This window comes from Mobula hypostoma, chromosome 2 (assembly GCF_963921235.1).
Source record: "Mobula hypostoma chromosome 2, sMobHyp1.1, whole genome shotgun sequence".
Lineage (NCBI taxonomy): Eukaryota > Metazoa > Chordata > Chondrichthyes > Myliobatiformes > Myliobatidae > Mobula > Mobula hypostoma.
This window is the reverse complement of record NC_086098.1, coordinates 118,146,670-118,167,380: the sequence shown is the minus strand read 5'-3', so window position 1 is coordinate 118,167,380 and position 20,711 is coordinate 118,146,670. Positions and strand designations below refer to the sequence as shown.

Genomic DNA, 20,711 nt, shown 5'->3' with positions numbered 1-20,711 from the left:
TATACCAGTCTGGATTTTGGAAAAGGAGAATGACCTTGGCCTCAGTGTTGAGTTTGGAATCTGCTATTTATAAAGCCCTAATTAATAAAGAATTAGTGCTTGCAGTTTTCTTTGATGTGCAGAAAGCTTATGATATGTTATGGACACAAGGGGTGCTGCTGAAACTGGAAAAGATGGGAATAGGTGGGAGAATGTGCAATTTGATTCAAGGTTATTCTTATGTCACAGTAAGATACAAATTAGGGTGGGAACAACATTCTCTAAGGAGTATGAGATGGAGAGTGGAGTGTGTGTGTGGCCTGCTTCTTTTTAATATTATGATTTATGATATTTTCTTGAATGTTGGCTCAGACATTTCCAAGTTGTTATCTGCTGCTGATGGTGCAGTGTGGAAGAGAGGCAGGAATATAAATTACATAGTTAGGAAAATGCAGGCAGCTATTGATGAAGTAGAGGAATGGGGACATCGGTGGGGGCTTAAATTTTCTGTTGCAAAGTCTCAAATTATTTGTTTTTCTAAAGGGAACATTACCCCACAATTGATCTCAAGTTATATGGTAACCTCTTAAACAAAAGCCAGTAGTAAAGTTGCTAGGTATGTGGATGGACACGAAGGGTGCACGTGAATAAAACTATAGAGAAACGCCAAGAAGCCCTCATGTGCTCAGATGCTTAGTTGGGTCACTTAAGCAAATGTATATTGCTTTAATCATGTCTGTCTTTGATTATGGGTGTGTTGCTTATGGGCCAGGCTCACCAGCAGTTTTAAAACCCCTGGATGAAGCGCAAACTCAAGCATTGAGATTATATTGTGGTGTTATTAGATCATCCCCAATTTCGGCATCACTGGTAGAAATGGATGAAATACATTCACATCTACGTAGGTTACAGCAAGAGGACATAAGGTTGGTCATCCGACATTGGCAACATTGGTAAGAGTGCTATCAGACCTTCAGTTTTGGGTGGATGGGAAATGAATGGGCACATAATCTTGATTTGTTTAATGTGGAATATGGTCACAGTGTACCTCTTTCTGTCACTCCTTCATGGTTTTTCCATTTGCCTGTGGATGATTTAAGCCTGCAAGAACAGACCAGGATGAAGATTGATTGCATACCAATGGTAAAGGTAGCTCAGCAATATTAGCAAGGCAGATATTATGGTTCCTTACATATCAATACAGATGGTTCAAAAGATCCAGAGACAGGTCTTTCAGGTGTTTCCATTTATGTTCCAAAGTTTCAGGTAGCTACTAAGAAAAGATTACCAAAGTGTCAGTCTTCACATCTGAGATGATTGCTAACATTTTAGCCTTGGAATGGGTCAAAAAATATATCTTGATTTTGTACTTGTGTTCTGATTCATTCTCCGTTTTTATATTTATTAAAACAAGTATTTCAAATTGTAGGCCAGACATTCTTCTTGAGATTGGACAACATCGGTTGAGGCTGCAGGGTCTAGGCTTGTGCATCCAGTTCTTATGGTCCTTATCCATGTTAGGGGTGAAGACGACGAATTGGCTGACATTCCAGACAAGCAATCACATAAAATAAAGGATTTAAATGTACGGGTGTCTTTGCATAAAAAGGTGGGTCATAATTAAAAAGTCTATTTGATGAATATGACAACAAAGTTAGGAGAAAGAAAGGACAGCATTTATATAAAATTCAGAGGATGGTGGGAACAGAGATGGGTATAAAAGGAGGGAAGACGTTATACTTACACATTTACGTATTGCATAGGTTAGGTGAAAGTAACACACAAAATGCTGGAGGAACTCCGTAGGTCAGGCAGCGTCTATGGAAATGAATAAACAGTCAACATTTCGGGCTGAGACTTTTCTTCGGGACTGAAAGGGAAGGGGAAAACTCCAGAATAAAAACGTGAGGGCATTATTTGAATGCAGTTCCTCTGAAGTACAAAGGAAACATCCGACTGCTAAATTGAGACCTTTGGGGCAGACACAGTTTGACATGGCAAGTCTGTTAGGATATCACAGCTATCATTAGGTGTGGCTGACTTTCTGAAAAGAATTAAGACTTTTTGATATGATTAGCTTTTTTTTAAGCGGGGAAATTTAATTCCCGTCTCTTTCCTCCACACTCCACCTCAGTAGGCGGCGGTAATACACCTGATGTTGGTCTGGCAGCCACCATTGAACTTCACAGGCCTCCTCCGTCGACTGCGCCATCTATCGGGCTGTGGGCAGACGCTCACCGACACATGCGCACTGGGAACAGTGATCGTTGCCCAGAGGTCTGTGCAGGAGCGGTTCCATTTTGGTAAAGCATCTTCGATCCCGTTGTTCGTCTCGTCACCGTTGTCTTTGTGATACGTCCCGGCGAGTTCTCGGTATTTCCCCCTACTGTGTTAAAGATAGTTACCGGCTTTATAAACTTGTGAACCTGATCTTGCTCTCGGGTGGGCGCGCCGATTCTCCGTTGCTGCGACTCTGGCCAGCGGCCTTCGGGCTTGCGGGCGATCAGGCTCTCCCTGGTCTGGGTCCGGGTACAGCGCGGCAGTTACCCCGCTTTTCAAATAAAAGTCCGTTTGTCGTGCGAGCCGGGGGTGTGACACTGTTGTTCGCTTTGCACTTTATTCCCCTCGTCCCCTTTGGCGGGAGGAAGAGTTGCCCCCCCTCCCCCGTGTAGGTTGGTCCGTCTTGTAGGTAGCCCAACAGATCCAGCGGCAAGAAGGTGATGGTGCTGTTGCTGCAGGAAAGCTCTTTCTAGCTGCATCCTCGTCAAAAAAAAACCCTCGGGCGTTGGGGGGGGGGGGGGAAGAGAGGGTGCAATGGTGGCTTGGCCGGCCTGAAATGTGCGCCACACCGTGGTTGAAGTCACCTGCAGTTGCTGTCTGCTTACTGGAAAGGGGCTCCCTCCGGAGAGCCGCTGGATCACCTCTCGTTGCCAGCACAGAAGTGAGGACGGACACCAATGCGTTTCTCTGGCTGTGTCGCAGCCCACCCACAGATGGAGCAGACGAACGGATACTGGGGGACGGAGGGAAAAATTCATTTACTTGTGGCATGTTAATTGCGTTTGTTGACTTCGTTTATTTTCCTTCCCCTCCACAGATGGGATCTGAACGTGTGTTTGACCAGTTATAGGTACACTTTAGCAGTTGGACTATCCATACTCAACTCGCCAGCGTAATCAGTGTGGATTGAAAAGTGGGGTATGATCATTTGTTTATGTGTTCACGTTTACCAAGTTAATTATTTTATATGGGTAAGCTACGAGCCATGGCTTTTAAGGTGATACAAGAGACCACATGCTGGAAATCTGATAAAAACTGAAAGTATACTGAGGAAGGAAGTGATAATATTAGGAGTATTAACCATCTTTCTGCTTCCACAGATGCTGTGAATTTTCCTTTTGTTTTGTTTTATCATAAGTTTTGGAGGTGAGGTAGGATAATAAATGACGCCACTAAATATTTATTGTTGAATAAGGGACTAAAATAATTTACAGGATCTTAAAGAATTTTGGTACATGTCAACTTTTTGGGATTTTCTGCAAGGTTTTTTCCTTTCAAGTTCAGTGTCCTTGGGAACTCCAGTGGAAATCTTGCATTCTCATATGACTTGGAGAGTTCTGCGTTTTGACCATCATCATGCAGGATGGAAACAGGCCCATTGACCTGAAGTACACATTTATCTTAAAACATTCCAGGTGCAGTAACACTTGGAGCATATTTTATAAATGGCATCTGTGCACCTCTGATTTTTTTTTTGTTGCCTCTTGAAATACTAATAATAATAGAGACCAGATATAGACCAATGAGCTGTATTAGGTTGATCACACTCTAGTAGCTGGTCTATTAAGACTGCCATCAGTGTTTTTATAGAATGTCACGAATGGGGCAGCACTAGCCCCGTACTTAATAGCTGACCACCTCAGTAAATGGGATACCTGCAGGAACATAGTTCCAATCTTTTTGAAGTTGTTTAAGTAGAAGGATAAGAATTTAACTTTCAGCAACGGGGGTAAAATTGACAAGGGTGATGAATACAGGACGAGGGTGTTATATTTGAATGTGCACAGTATACAGAATGAGGTAGGTGATTCTGTTGCACAGTTAGAATTTGGCAGGTGCGGTGATATGGCCACACCAAGTTGTGGCTGAAAGAAGATAACAGTTGGGACGTTAATATCATATTGCATCGAGACAGAGGAGGTACGGTGGCTATGTTTGTATAAAAAAGAGATCAAATCCTTTGGGCAAGGTGACATAGAATTGGAAAATGTAGAATCCTTGTGGGTAGGTGTGTGTGTGTGTGTGGAGTAGCTAGCATGTGGGATACAAATTACAATAGGAAATAAGAAAGGCGTGCAAAAGGGCCAAAAGTCATGATGATCATGTGGGATTTCAATATGCATGTAGATTGTGGAAAATCAGGTTGGTGCTGGATCCCAAGAAAAGGAGTTTGTGGAATGTCAATGTGATGGCTTTTTAGAGCAGCATGTGGTTGTGCCCAAGAGGGAGATGCAATTCTGGTTTGGGTACTGTAATAGAAGAGATTTGATTAGGGAGCTTCAGGTGAAGAAATCCTTGGCAGGTAGTGATCATAATATGATAGAATTCATCCTGCAGTTTGAGAGGAACAGGCTAAAGTCAGATGTGTTAGCATTACAGTGCACTAAAGGGAACTATAGAGACATGAGAGGAGCTGGCCAAAGTTGACTGGGAAGGGGCACTTGCAGGGATGATGGCATAACAGCAGTTGCTGGAGTTTCTGGGCGCAATTCAGAAGGTGCAGGATATTTCATGCAAAAGACAGCGATCTAAAGGGAGGATGAGGCAACTGTAGCTGACAATGGAACTCAAAGATGGCATAAAAGCAAAAGAGAGGGCATACAATATAGCAAAAATTAGTGGTAAGCTAGAGGATTGGGAAGCTTATGGAAATCAACAGAAGACAACTAAAAAGGAAGAAGGAGAGAAGAGATGAAGTATGACAGCAAGTTAGTCAATTATATCAAAGAGGATACCAAGGGTTTTTACAAATGTATAAAGAGTAAAAGAGCGGCAAAAGTGGATACTGGACCTTGGCCAAATGATGGGGAGCTATTGGGGGGGCGGGGGGGGGAGAAAGAAATGGTGGACAAACTAAGTAAGTATTTTGCATTGGTCTTTACTGTGGAAGACATAAACAGTATGCCACAAATTCAAAAGTCTGGGGGGGTGGGTGCACAGAGTGTAGTTGAACATTAAGAAGGTTCTTGGGAAGCTGAAAGGTCCAAAGGTAGATAAATCACTTGGACAAGATGAACTACACCTCAGGTTTCTGAAAGGGGTATCTGAAGAGATTGTGGAGGCATTAGTAATGATCTTTCAAGAATCACTAAATTTTGGAATGGTTCCAGAGGACTGGATAATTGCAAATGTTACTGTACTCTTTAAGAAGGGAAGGAGGCAGAAGAAAGGAAATTATAGACCAGTTAGCCTGACTTAAGTGGTTGCAAAGATGTTAAGCCTGAAGTTTCAGGGTACTTCGAGGCACATGATAAGATAGGCCAAAGTCAGCATGGATTCCTTAAGTAGAAATCCTGCCTGACAAATCTGTTGGAATTATTTCAGGAAATTACAGGCAGGATAGACAAAGAGTCAGTGAATGTTGTTTACTTGGATCGCCCGAAGGGTTTTGACAAGGCACCACACGTGAGGCTGCTACATAGGACAAGAGCCCTTGGTTTTACAGGAAAAATACTAATGTGGACAGAAGATAGGCAAGAGACAAAGATTGGGAATAAAGGGGGCCTTTTCTGGTTGGCTGCCAGTGATCAGTGGTGTTCTGCAGGGCTAGTGTTGGGACTACTTCTTTTCATGTATTGGATGATGGAACTGATTGCTTTGTGGCCAAGTTTGCGGTCGGTTCCAAGATAGATGGAGGTGCCGGTAGTATTGAGGAAGCAGGAAGTCTGCAGAAGGACTTGGACAAATTGGGAGAATGGGCAAATAAGTGGCAGATGGTATGTTGTACAGCGATGTTTATCATCATACACTTAAGTAGAAGGGAAAAAAAGGCTAAGTCTAATTTGGAAATGGGGAGAAAATTTTAAAAAATCAGATGTGCTGAAGGATTTGGGAGTCCTTGTGCAGAATTTCCTCAGGTGATCTTGCTGGTTGAGTCCCTAGTAAGGAAGGCAGATGCAATGTTAACATTCATTCCGAGAGGATGAGAATATAAAAGCAATAATGTAATGCTGATGCTTTGTAAGACATGGGTCAGACTACATTTGGAGTATTGTAAACAATTTTGGGGCTCTTATCTGAGAAAGAATGTGCTGGCATTGGAGGGGGTTCAGGGAATATTCACAAGAAAAAGAGAAAGGGTGAATATACAAGAGTGTTTATTGACTGTGGGCTTGTACCAGGTGTTCAGAATAATGGGAGGTGCTCATTGAAGCTTAGTGAATATTGAAAGACCTAGATGGAGTGGATGTGTAAAGGATGTTTCCTAAAATGGAGGAGCCTAGGGCCAGAGAGCACAGCCTTCAGAAAGATATCTGTTTAGAACCAAGAAGTGGAGGAATTTCTTTAGCCAGAGGATGGTGAATCTGTGAAATTCATTGTCATAGAGACTATGGAGGCCAAGTCATTGGATATACAGTGGTTTCCAGTTAATCAGGACAGCCATTTATTTGGGACACTATGCCACTTAATTGGGACAGGCAACTGATGCCAAACTGTCTCTAACTAATGTCAGTCAAGTGCATTTTCATGGCTATTTGAATAGCATCAGTTGCATATGTGTGTGTTCAAAAAGCAGTGATTTTGTCACTGCAAGTTGGTAAGAAACAAGCAGTAAGACACATTGGAACTGTTTTGCTCACTCATTTCAAGCGATCAGCTTGGAGATGCCAGAAACGGCTGACAGTGGGGGAAAAAAAACAATTTCACTACTTCAGAGTTAGAAATTACAAAGAATTTGAAGTGATCTTGATTGAAAATGAAGATTTGGATTATGTAATAGTCTTAAGAATTGTATGAAGTCAGTCCATTATCGGCACTAGGTTCCTGCACTGATTTTGCTCACTTATAATCAAATCATAAGAACACGGCAGGTGAATTCCTCTGTCGATAACTTTTAGGAACTAATACAGTTTTAATGTGCTTTAGAGGTATTGGTAGTGTTCTAATTTGTTCTGTATTTCATTTCAATACATTACTGTTTAACTGAGGAACAAATAATTTTTTTTGGTACTCTTAACTATTTCCATGAAACTTCGGCTAATTGGGACAGTTGCTTAATTGGGCCAAAATGTACTGGTCCTGCTGTGTCCCAATTTACAGGAATTTATTGTATTTAAAGCAGAGGTTGTAATGTTGATTAGTAAAGTGTCAAAGGTTACGGGGAGAAGGCAGGCGAATGGGGTTGATAGGAATAATAAATCAGCCATGATGGAATGCAGGAAGACTCGATGGGCTGAATAGCTTATTTCTGCTCTGATATCTTGTGGTCTAAATTACATCAGTAGCAATTCTGCACAAGTCTGATCTTTTCGCTAATGGTAGTAATTGGACTGTAAAAAAAACAATTTAGTTATTGAACAACTGGATCATCTCATTGTGCTTTCTTGAATACAGTGGATTCTGGTTAAGTGGGACACATCAGGACCAGTACATTTTGGACCAATAAGTGACTACTGCGATTACCCAAAGTTTTATGGAAATAGTTAAAAAGTTACAAAATAAGGCAAACTATCATTTAACTGAGTAACAAATTATGCATTTAAATGAAATAGTGACCAAATTAGAGCACTATAAATGCTACTACAGTACTGTGCATTAGTTCCTAGTAGTTATTAAGGAGGAACTCATTCATTGTATGCTGCAATGTATAGGATGTCTAGGGAGGGGGGCTTGCTCACCTTTCATCCTCACCAGGCACTCAGATTTCATCTGTAGCTCCAACAGTCACACCCTGGTATGCTACTTTGACAGGTGAGGGTAGCCAGGGAGTCTTGTATCCCATGTCTGTCCTAGCATGTGAAGTCGGCTTTGGCAGACGGGCGGATGGGATCAACAGTGAAATCCAAAGGCCAAAAAGGTGGTTTGCAACACTATGTGGACAGCAAAAGGCATGGTAAGACACAGAAGAAGTCATGGTTGTCCACTGCAACCAAGGAAGACCCAGTTGTGACGGCTACTCATACCACTGGACCAGGACTTCTGAGTTCAAGAGTGAAACTGTCCCATTGCAATGGTTTTTCCATTTCAAGAACACTCTGCACAGATTTCACTATCGTCAGATACTATGGACATCAACATGCTGCCATTGACTATAAATGAACAAAATTAGCACAGATACGGACTAACTTCACATAGTGCTTTTCATGTTTGTATCCTCCAAATCTTTATTTTCATTCCAGATGACTGTCGATATCTTCAAATTCTTGTTGAAGTAGTGAAATAATTTCATTCTCACTCCCAGCTATTTTGGCATCTCCAAGCCTGCATCCTTGAAACAGCACTGAACAAAACAGTTCTGAACTGTCTTAGTGTTTATTTCTTGCCAACTATCAGTGACAAAAATCACTACTTTTTGAACACAAGCTCATGTAACTGAAGCTGTTTAAAAACTTGACTCTAAGCATAGTGTTGTGTCTAATGTCCTCACAAGTTCATGTGACTGATGCCAGTTAGAAACTGTTTAGCAATGGTCTCCTGTCCCAATTAAGCTGCATAGTGTCCCAGATAAACAAAGGGAATCTTGGCTATTTTCTCAATTCAGTTTTTGTTCTTTAAGAGTTGTCCCAAATAAATGGCTGTCCTGATTAACTGAATCTACTGTATTTAACAAACTTTGAAACCAGTTTCAACAAATACTTTCGGGAAGTGTTCAGTCAAATTCTGTAACAATTTGCATGTTAATTTGCAAAATTAGAGATGACCTGTTTTGAGTCATGATCTGAATAAATCTATAAATATTTTCATTTATTTTGTAACATAGCGTGGTAACAGATCCTTTGGCCCATATCACCCATGCTAACTGTAATACCCATTGAGCTAGTCCCATCTGCCTGCGTTTGGTCCATAGCACCATGACACACCGTAGAGTAAGCCACATATTCAGTTATATGAACACATTTTGTGTCATAAATTTTCTACAGTTTTATGATTGCTGGCTAGGAAGGGGAAGCAAATATTAGCCCACTTCTCTGCTTGTTGTCTATGTAAAGTTGAAAATAAGTTTAACTAAGATTATATCTGCCTGTTTATGGTTGAAAATGTATGCTTATAAGATGTTGACACTTAAAGTTCCTGGAGGTCCTCTTGAATCAAAGGAACGAAATTTTGGAAATTCATTATAAGAGGAGAGGAATTTGGGGGAATAGCTTAGAAAAAGAAATAGTCCTGAATTGTCGGTCTGTAGCAGTTTTTTTTTCTTCCTTTCCCTTTTTGTGGTTTCTGTGTGTCATTTACTATTCCCCACTAGGATAATTGTTGGATGAACGACACCAGTGTCAATCATAGGCTGAGAAAGTATTGATTACAATCTAATTTGATCTCTCCCCTGCAGGATTTGTGCCTGTTTTCTGCCACTCTTATTGCAATGATATTTGATGGGTGCTATGGTAATAATCATTGGTTCAATGTAATTGTTTTCAGTGTTGATCATCAAACATAACTATGTCTTATATTGGTCATTTGTAGTTGCTTTTTTGCATAAACTAAAACTGAACAGTATTTTTTTTGAACTAAGCTGTTCAGGAAGAATTTGATAGGGGTTACAGTGTTTGATTGGAATTGAATGAACTCTGGATGAAGTGTATATTCTAATAGGGCTTTTAGTTTTTTAACTTGAATATTAGTATGTAGTTAATCTGATCTATCATATTTTTGTTGTAGTTTGTAGTTAAATGGTTATTAAAATAGCTTGTCTAACTGAGTTGGGACTGTCCCCAAACTATTCTACTGGGGAAGCCTTGTGTTTTTCCTGCTTGGTGCGATATATTGCTTTATGCTGTTAAAATAATTGAAACTTTAAACTGTGGTATATTGATCTTCAATGAAAAAGAAATCAAAGTTGGTGACTCAGAAAATTTTATTTCTCTGAAAATGGGTAAAGTTTGATAGAGGGGGATAAAACAAAGTTCTGGAGCTGTCTCCTCGACCACAGACTTGGATCATCTTGAAGGGAAAGAAATGATACGATTTTAAAAACAGAATTTGTCGTTAGATTATGATGATGATTGCCTTTTCAGTGAGTTAGGTGTACAGTTTTGTATAAAATAATACTGAATTGCACTTGAATCCAAGGGGGATCAATATCCTGGCAAGGAGGTTTGCTAAGGCTATTGGGGAGAGTTTGAACTACAGGTGCTGGGTGGTGGGAACTGAATTGAAGAGATGGAAGAAGGGGCAGTTGGCTCACAAGTAGAGAAAGCTTGTAGGCAGTATGAGAGGAAGGATAGGCAGGTGATAGAGAAGGGACATGCTCAGACTGATGGTTTGAGATGTGTCTACTTTAATGCAAGGAGTATCATGAACAAAGTAGATGAACTTAGAGCGTGGATCAGTATTTGGAGCTATGATGTGGTCATTTCAGAGACTTGGATGGCTCGGGGCAGGAACAGCTACTTAGAATGCCAGGCTTTAGATGTTTCAGAAAGGACAGGGAGGGAGGCAAAACAGTTGGGTGCGTGGTGCTGTTGATCAGAGATAGTGTCACAGCTGCAGAAAAGGAGGAAGTCATGGAGGGATTGTCTACTGAGTCTCTGTGGGTGAAAGTTAGAAACAAGGAGGTTAATGTAGATCACCCAATAGTAGCAGGGATATCGGGGAGCAGATAGGGAGACAGATTCTGGAACGGTGCAGTAATAATAGGGTTGTTGTGACGGAAGATTTTAATTTCCCCAGAATTGATTGTCATCTCCTGAGAGGAAGGGGTTTAGATGGGGTGGAGTTTGTTAGGTGTGTTCAGGGAGGTTTCTTGACACAATATGTAGATAAGCCTACAAGAGGAGAGGCTGTAGTTGATTTGGTATTGGGAAATAAACCTGGTCAGGTGTCAGGTCTCTCAGTGGGAGAGCATTTTGGAGATGGTGATCACAATTCTATCTCCTTTACCATAGCATTGGAGAGGGATAGGAGCAGACAAGTTAGGGAAGCGTTTAATTGGAGTAAGGGGAAATATGAAGCTATCAGGCAGGAACTTGGAAGCATAAATCGGGAGCAGATATTCTCAGGGAAATGTGCGGCAGAAATGTGGCAAATGCTCAGGTGATACTTGCTTGGAGTTCTGCATAGGTACGTTCCAATGAGACAGGGAAAGGATGGTAGGGTGCAGGAAGCGTGGTGTGCAAAGGCTGTTGAAAATCTAGTCAAAAGAAAAGCTTATGAAAGGTTAAAAAAAAAATAGATTATAAGGCTAGCAAGAAGGAGCTTAAGAATGAAATTAGGAGAGCCAGAAGGGACCATGAGAAGGCCTTGGTGAGCAGCACTAAGGAAAACCCCAAGGCATTTTACAAGTATGTGAGGAGCAAGAGGATAAGATGTGAGAGAATAGGACTAATCAAGTGTGACAGTAGAAAAGTGTGTATGGAACCAGAGGAGATAACGGAGCTACTTAATACTTTGCTTCAGTATTCACTACGGAAAATGACCTTTGCAATTGTAGGGATGACTTACAGCGGACTGAAAAGCTTGAGCATATAGACATTAAGAAAGAGGATGTGCTGAAGCTTTTGGAAAGCATCAAGTTGGATAAGTCACTGGGACTGGACAAGATATACCCCAGGCTACTGTGGGAAGCGAGGGAAGAGATTGCTGAGTCTCTGGCAATGATCTTTGCATCATCACTGGGGATGGGAGAGGTTCCGGAGGATTGGAGGGTTGCAGATATTGTTCAAGAAATGGAGTAGAGATAGCCCAGAAAATTATAGACCAATGAGTCTTACTTCAGTGGTTGGTAAGTTGATGGAGAAGATCCTGAGAGGCAGGATTTGTGAACGCTTGGAGAGGCATAATATGATTAGGAATTTGTCAAAGGCAGGTCGTGCCTTACGAACCTGATTGAATTTTTTGAGGATGTGACTGAACACGTTGATGAAGATAGAGCATTAGATGTAGTGTGTATGGATTTCAGCAAAGCATTTGATAAGGTACCCCATGCAAGGCTTATTGAGAAAGTAAGGAGGCATGGGATCCAAGGGGACTTTGCTTTGTGGATCCAGAACTGGCTTGCACACAGAAGGCAAAGAGTAGTTGTAAGTGGGTCATATTCTGCATGGAGGTCGGTGACTAGCGGTGTGCCTCAGGGATCTGTTCTCGAACCCCTTCTCTTCATGATTTTTATAAATGACCTTAATGAGGAAGTGGAGGGATGGGTTAGTAAATTTGCTGATGACACAAAGATTGGGGGTGTTGTGGATAGTGTGGAGGGCTGTCAAAGGTAACAGTGGGACATCAGTAGGATGCAAAACTGGGCTGAGAAGTAGCAGATGAAGTTCAACCCAGATAAGTGTGAAGTGGTTCATTTTGGTAGGTCAAATATGATGGCAGAATATAGTATTAATAGTAAGACTCTTAGCAGTGTGGAGGATCGGGATCTTGAGGTCCGAGTCTATAGGACACTCAAAGCTGCTGCGCAGGTTGACTCTGTGGTTAAGAAAGCATACGGTGTATTGGCCTTCGTCAATCGTGGGATTGAGTTTAGGGGCTGAGAGGTAATGTTTTAGCTATATAAGACCCTGGTCAGACCCCACTTGGAAAACTGCTCAGTTCTGTTCACCTCACTACAGAAAGGATGTGGAAACTAGAAAGAGTGCAGAGGAGGTTTACAAGGAAGTTGCCTGGATTGGGGAGCATGTCTTAAGAGAATAGGTTGAGTGAACTTGGTTTTTTTTTCTTGGAGCGGCAGAGGATGAGAGGTGACCTGATAGAGGTATATAAGATGATGAGAGGCATTGATTGTGTGGACAGTCAGAGGCTTTTTCCCAGGGCTGAAATGGCTAACACAAGAGGGCACTGTTTTTAGGTGTTTGGAATTGGGTACAGAGGAGATGTCGGGGTAAGTTCTTTTTACACAGAGAGTGATGAGTGTGTGGAATGGACTGCTGGCGACAGTGGTGGAGCTGGATGCAGTAGGGTCTTGTAAGAGACTCTTGGACAGGTACATGGAGCTTATAAAAATAGAGGGCTATGGGTAACCCAAGGTAATCTCCAAGGTAAGTACGTGTTCGGCGCAGCATTGTATTGTGCTGTAGGTTTTCTGTGTTTCTATGTAATAAAAGGTAACCCAAGGCAGGGTGGTAAGTCTAGTTATTACCACAGGATTTAAAAATCAAATCTCATGGCAGACTTTGGGATTGCTTTGTTCTTAACTTGTTTATGACTTGAACTATTACAGCTCAGCTTCCTCTGTTATGGGCTCTGAGCTGCCCATTCTAATACCTGGCCAACAAAAACAATAACTTAAATTTTACTTTAACATCACACCGTATGAAGTGATAATTCGCCACGTGGCCAAAAGCTTGGTGAAGGAAATAGGTTTTAATGAGTACCTTTTTAGAGTGACCTTTTATTATCTCATGTAAAACATCTAACTTGCTGATAAGATAAGGCAAGTATCGTCATAATCTAACATGACAAATTCTGTTTTTTAAAAAAGGGAAGATCTAGGAAAGGAGTTACTCGCAGAAGCTGTGGCTGACAATGGTGGTACATTAAATTTGATAATCAAAAAGTTTAAGTTGGAGAAAGTCAGTAATGAGGTATATTGGAATGGAGATGATGTGAGAGCATGAGATTTGTTTGAAGGATTTGAAAGAAAGATTGAAAACTTTGGAAGCAAGATCATGCTTATCTGTGAATCATGTTGGTCAGTGATTTCAGATGATGGATGCTTCTCTTGCTGTTAGAACACAGGTGGCAGAGGTTTAAAGGACAAAGGCCAACCAGGAGCATGTTGAAATAGACAAGTCTGGGGTTGACAAAGGAATGGATAGGGATTTTGTTAAAGATTTACTGAAGCAGGGATAACGTTTGTTGACATCAGTGACTAATAATCGACAATCTTTAGCATGGCAGAGACTGATTTGAAACTTGGAGTTAAAGGTGGTGGAAAAGATACCAGGATATACACTTCGTTTTCATAAGGAGGGAAGTTAAATCAGTGGCCAGGACACTAGAATTTGTTGTTGGGACCAAAGATGATATTTTCAGCCTTTCAGTATGTTAGGCGTGGAATCTTTTTTTGAAGAGTAGATGGGTTAAGATATAGGGAAGTGAGGTAAATCAGTGGCTTTTGGATTTTATGTGGAAATCTTGTTCTTAGATGATCCTGTTTGATCTGAATGTTTTCAGCATTTTAATATTTTTGGATAATGTTCTGGTTTTGATTCCTTGGCTAAGATATCTCTGCAAAAATTAATACAGGAATGCTTCAGTTAGCCCACTTTATCATTGATGCTTCCTAATGGACCACAGGTTACAACAGGAAATAGAAAAGGCGTACCAAAAGGGCAATGTTATGATAGTTATGGCAGGTTTCAACATGCAAGTCAATTGGGGAAATCAGTTTGAAAATAGATATCAAGAGAGTGGGTTTGTTGAATGCCTACGAGATGGCTTTTAGAGCAGTTTGTCGTTGAGCCTACTAGGAGATCAGCTGTACTGGATTGAGTGTTATGTAATGAACAGTAGCTTAAGATAAAAGAACCATCAGGAGGCAGTGATCACAATATGATTGAGTTCAACTTGAAATTTGATAGGGAGATAGTGAAGTCTGAAGTAGCAGTATGTCAGTGGAGTAAAGGAAATTACAGTGGTATGAAAGTGGAGTTGGCCAAAGTAAATTGGAAGGAAATGCTGTCAGGGATGACACTAGAGCAACAATGGCACAAATTTTTGGGGGGGAAATGAGGAAGGTGCAGGATAGATGTATTCCAAAAACAAAGAAATACTCAAATGGCAAAATAGTACAACCGTAGTTGACAAGAGAAGTCAAAGCTAATATAAAAGCAAAAGAGAAGGCACACCACGAAGCAAAAATTAGTGGGAAGAAAGAGGATTGGGAAGCTTCAAAAACCTACAGAGAGCAACTAAAAGAATCATCAGAAGGAAAATGACAAAATATGAAAACAAGGTAGCAAATGATATCAGTGGACAGGAAAAGCTTTTTTCAAGTATGTAAAAAAAAATGAGACTGCATATAGGACCACTAGAAAATGAGGCCAGAGAAATAATAATGGAGGACAAGAGGATGGCAGATGAACTAAATGAGCATTTTGCATCTGTGGAAGACACTAACAATGTGCCAGATGTTGAAGGGTGTGAGGGAAGAGAAGTGAGTGCAGTTACTATTACAAGGAAGAAGGTCCTCAAAAAGCTGAAAGACATAAGGGTACATAAATCACCCTGACCAGATAAACTGCATGCTAGGGTTCTAAAAGAGGTAGCCATAGAGATTGTGGAGGCATCAGTAATGATCTTCCAAAAATCATTGGTCTCTGGCTTGGTGTCAGAGGACTGGAAAATTGCAAATGTCACTCCACTCATTAAGCAAGGAGGAAGGCAGCAGAAATGAAATTATAGCCCAGTTAGTCTGACCTCAATGGTTAGGGTGATGTTGGAGTCAATTGTTAAGGATGAGGTTATGGTGTACTTGGTGACACAGGATTGGATAGGACAAAGTCAACATGGTTTCCTTAAGGAAAAATCTTGCCTTGTGAACTTGAAGGAATTCTTTGAGAAGCTTACAAGTTGGATAGATAAAGGAGATGCAGTAGATGTTGTATATTTGGACTTTCAGAAGGCCTTTGACAAGGTGCCACACATGAGGTTGCTTACCAAGTTAAGAGTCCATGGTATTGCAGGAAAGTTACTAACATGGTTAGAGCATTGGCTGATTGGTAGGAGACAGCAAGTGGAATAAAAAGATCCTTGTCTGGTGGGCTGCCAGTGAGTCGTGGTGTTCCACAGGGGTCAGAGTTGGGCCCGCTTCTTTTTATGCTGTGCATCAATGATTAGATGATGGAATAGTGAGTGGCTTTGTTGCTAAGTTTGCAGATGATACAAAGATTAGTTGAGGGGCAGGTCGTGTTGAGAAAACAGGTAGGCTGCAGAAGGACTTGGATTAGGAGAATGGGCAAGAAAGTGGCAAGTGAAATACAGAGTTGGAAAATGCATGGTCATGCACTTTGGTAGAAGAAATAAATATGCAGACTATTTTCTAAACGGGAAGAAAATCCAAAAATCTGAGCTGCAAAGGACTTGGGAGTCCTTGTGCAGATCACCCTAAAAGTTAACTTACAAGTGGAGTTGGTGGTGAGGAAGGTAAATGCAATGTTAGCATTCATTTCAAGAGGCCTAGAATACAAGAGCAGGGATACGATGCTAAGGCTTGATAAGGTAATGGTGAGGCCTCAACTTGAGTTTTGTAACAGTTCTGGGTTCCTCGTAAGAAAAAATGTGCTGGCATTGGAGAGCATTTAGAGGAGGTTCACAAGGATGATTCTGGGAATGAAAGGCTTATCATAGGAGGAATGTTTGATAGCTCTGGGTCTTACTCGCTGGAATTTAGAAGGATGGGGGGGATCTCATTGAAACCTTTCAAATGTTAAAAGACCTAGACTGAGCAGATGTGGAAAGGATGTTTCCCATGGTGGGCGTGTCAAGGACAAGTGGGCACAGCCTTAGGATAGAGGGGTGTCCATTTAAACAGATGCAGAGGAACTTCTTTAGCCAGAGGGTGGTGAATTTGTGGAATTTGTTACCACAAAAGTAGCTGTGGAGGCCATGTCGTTGAATGTATTTAAAGCAGAGCTTGATAGGTTCTTGATTGGCCATGGCACCAGAGGTTATGGGGAGAAGGCTGGGAGTGGGGCTGAGGAGGGGGAAAAAGGATCAACAATGATTAAATGACAGCAGACTCATTGGCCCAAATAGCCTAATTCTACTCCTATGTCCTCTGGTCTAATATATAATGCTTCCTGATGACCCTGCATGGAGGACAGGTCAACATAAAATTCCTTATTATTATTAAGGGTAATTTAAACAATGTTGGAGCCTTATGGGTCTTGTGAATTGAAAATAAACCCAAACATCTTTGGTAAAAGGTAGAGAATTAGTCATAGTCATACAACATAGAATTGGCTCTTCGGCCCGTCTAGTCCATGCCAAACTTATTCTGCCTTGTTCCATCATCCCATACTTGGACCATAGCCTCCCATATCCCACTCATCTGTGTTCCTATCCAAACTTCTTTTAAATGTTGCAATTGAACCCACATCTGTTACTTCTGTTGGCAGGTTGTTCCACCCTCACGCCGCCCTCTGAGTGAAGGAAGTTCCCTCTCAGATTTCCCTTAAATACCTAATCTTTTATCCTTGACCTATGACCTCTAGTTCTAGTCTTGGGGAAACGCTTCTTTGCATTAACTCTATATATACCCTTCATAAGTCTGTATACTGCTATTAAATCCCCACTTATTTTCCTATGCTCCATGGAATTAAATCCTAACCTCTTCACAAACAAGAGAAAATCTGCAGATGCTGGAAATCCAAGCAACACACACAAAATGCTGGAGGAACTCAGTAGGCCAGGCAGCACCTATGGAAGAGTACAGTCGACGTTTTGGGCCAAGACCCTTCAGGAGCTATTCAACTATTCATAATCTTTTTAACTTCTCCCGATAACTAAAGTTATCAAATCCCAGTAGTTTCCTTGTAAATTCTCCTTCAATATTATAGATTCTTTCTTTTTCAATCTTTTTATTAGTTTCATAAAGATAAAACATAACATGGTAGTAGTACAAAGTTATTGGAAATACATTGTTATAATTAACATGAGTGATTTTCAAGCCAGATAATACTTAAATGATAAAACTCCCAATGATATAGGATACAAATGAATAATATAAAACAAAGAAAAATATCTTTAAAAAATCATGGAAAAGGAAAAAAAAGATAACCCCCCCCCAAAGAAAACTAATGTTAAACAGAATCAACTAAACTAAAAAAAACCTGGGCTGTTTTAACATCGTAAAAAAAGAGAGAAAGGAAAACCTTAGTGTCGACAACTCCGTTCCTCTCAACCAGCATTACAGAGAAGTAAAATAAATTTTGAAATAGTCAAATTACATCATTTGAAAATACTGAATAAATGGCCTCCAAGTCTTTTCGAATTTAATGGAGTGGTCATAAACAACACTTCTAATTTTTTCCAAATTTAAACACAACATAGTTTGTGAAAACCAATGGAATATGGTAGGAGGATTAATCCTTCCAATTCAGCAAAATGGATCTTCTAGCCATTAAAGTACGAAATGCAATCATCTGACGAGCTGAAGAGGTTAAATGATTTGATTCTATCATTGGTAACCCAAAAATAGCAGTAATTGGGTGAGGTTGTAAGTCTATATTCAAAACGTTGAAATAATATCAAAAATATCTTTCCAATATTTTTTCAACAAAGGACATGACCAAAACATGTGAGTTAAAGAAGCTATTTTATAGTGACATCTATCACATATAGGATTTATATAAGAGTAATAACGAGATAATTTATCTTTGGACATATGAGTCCTGTGCACTACTTTAAACTGTATCAACACATGTTTAGCACATATAGAAGAAGAATTAACTAATTGAAGAATTTTTTCCCATTTTTCAAGCAGTACAGTAATCTTGTTCTCTTTCCCAATTAGTTTTAATTTTATTAGCTACATCAGGATATAAATTCATAATTACATTATAAATAATTGCTACAACACCTTTCTGAGAAAGATTTAAATCTAAAATTTTTTCCAAAATATCCATTGGATATAAGTGTGGAAAATTAGGAGAAACCATAATTAAAAAGTTTCTAACCTGTAGATATCTAAAAAAGTGAGATCCAGGTAAATTATATTTATTAGATAGTTGATCAAAGGACATAAAACAATTATCCAAAAATAAATCACGAAATCGTACTATACCTTTGATTCTCCAATCTAAATAAGCTTGATCCATAGTGGAAGGTTGAAAAAAGAAATTAGATATACTAGGACTTGCTAAAATAAATTGGTTCCACCCAAAAAAATTTAGAAATTGAAACCATATACGTAGCGTATGCTTAACTATTGGATTATTAATTTGTTTATACAATTTAGAAAGAATGAAAGGAAGCGAAGATTTACCCAACGTGGACTTGAAATTGCATCCAAGTCTCGTAACCAAAATTAATAATTATAAATTAAACCTTAATAAGAGTGAATTATTTCCCCTAAATAAGCAGGTTCCTGTTTATGGATGTTTACCATTTAAATTGGTTACTGACTCTTTTATATATTTAGGAATTATAATCACGAAAAAGCATAAAGATTTATTTAAAGCTAATTTTTTACTTTTAATTGATCAGATTAAACTTTTGTTTACTAAATGGTCACCAATGTCTTTGTCTCTGATCGGTTGGATTAATGCTATTAAGATGATTATTTTGCCTAAATTTCTATATGTATTTCAATCGGTTCCGATTTTTATTCCAAAATCTTTTTTTGATAATGTTGATTCAAAAATTTCTTCATATGTTTGGCAGAACAAAAACCCTAGGCTAAGTAAAAGGCATTTACAGAAATCTAAAAAAGAGGGGGAGCTAGCGCTCCCGAATTTTAGATTCTACTACTGAGCAATTAATATTCGATACTTAAAACTTTGGTTACGAGACATCTTTCCTGTAGGTAGGTGACCTGACTGGACACCATACTGCAAATTAGGCCTCACCAATGTCTTAATACAACTTTGACATAACACCGCAGCTCTCAGCCTGAAATGTCAACTGTTTATTCTTTTCCATTGATGCAGAGTTAAAGGGCATTTATACTTTGTATCACTATTATGATCTTCCTGATTCATAGGAATCCTTGGAAAGTCATCAGTGTCTTCACTAAGTGCACCACCTAATTTATGGTTTAGTGTTGAGACATATTCAGGAGAAAACAGAGAACTGGAATTAATTGAGTAACTATTCCAAATAGTTGACCTAGTCAGTAGAACATAAAACAGTATGATACACGAACACACAGACTCTTTACTGGCTTTGTTGGGCACAATGGCAAATTAAACTAAATTTCTGCCTGTATGTGTATATCCTGCCATTTCATGCCTGTTCATGTGTCTAATAGCCACTTAAATTCCATTATTATATCTGCTTTCAGCACTATTCATAGCACTTGCCACTTTATCTTTTTTTAAAAAAAAAATCCTTTCCACACTCAGGTTGGAGGAACAACACCTTATATTCCGTCTGGGTAGCCTCCAACCTGATGGCATGAACATTGACTTCTCTAACTTCTGCTAATGCCCCACCTCTCCCTCTTACCCCATCTGTTATTTAGTTATATACACACATTCTTTCTCTCTCTCTCTCCTTTTTTTACCTCTGTCCCTCTGACTATACCCCTTGCCCATCCTCTGGGTTTTTTTCCCCCCTTCCTCTTTTCCTTCTCCCTGGGCCTCTTGTCCCATGATCCTCTCATATCCCTTTTGCCAATCACCTGTCCAGCTCTTGGCTCCATCCCTCCCCCTCCCACTTTCAAATCTCTTACTAGCTCTTCCTTCAGTTAGTTCTGACAAGGGTCTTGGCCCGAAACGTCGACTGTACCTCTTCCTAGAGATGCTGCCTGGCCTGCTGCGTTCACCAGCAACTTTGATGTGCGTCGCTTGAATTTCCAGCATCTGCAGAATTCCTCGTGTTTGCCCCTCCACACATTTAAATTTTCC

General features: G+C 40.1%; 1 protein-coding gene across 11 annotated transcripts in view; it reads left to right on the top strand.

Annotated features, from left to right (window-relative positions):
• The first annotated feature begins 797 nt into the window (after positions 1 to 797).
• Positions 798 to 20,711, top strand: part of znf318 (zinc finger protein 318) — a 103,634-nt gene continuing 83,720 nt past the window's right edge. For 6 of the 11 annotated variants that reach the window (XM_063040517.1, XM_063040519.1, XM_063040516.1 and 3 more), the window contains exons 1-2: positions 798 to 2,352; positions 3,077 to 3,177. The gene's annotated coding sequence lies outside the window, so the exon portion shown is untranslated. The remainder of the gene's footprint in view (positions 2,353 to 3,076; positions 3,178 to 20,711) is intronic. The other 5 variants (XM_063040523.1, XM_063040522.1, XM_063040524.1 and 2 more) reach the window with 4 other exon arrangements.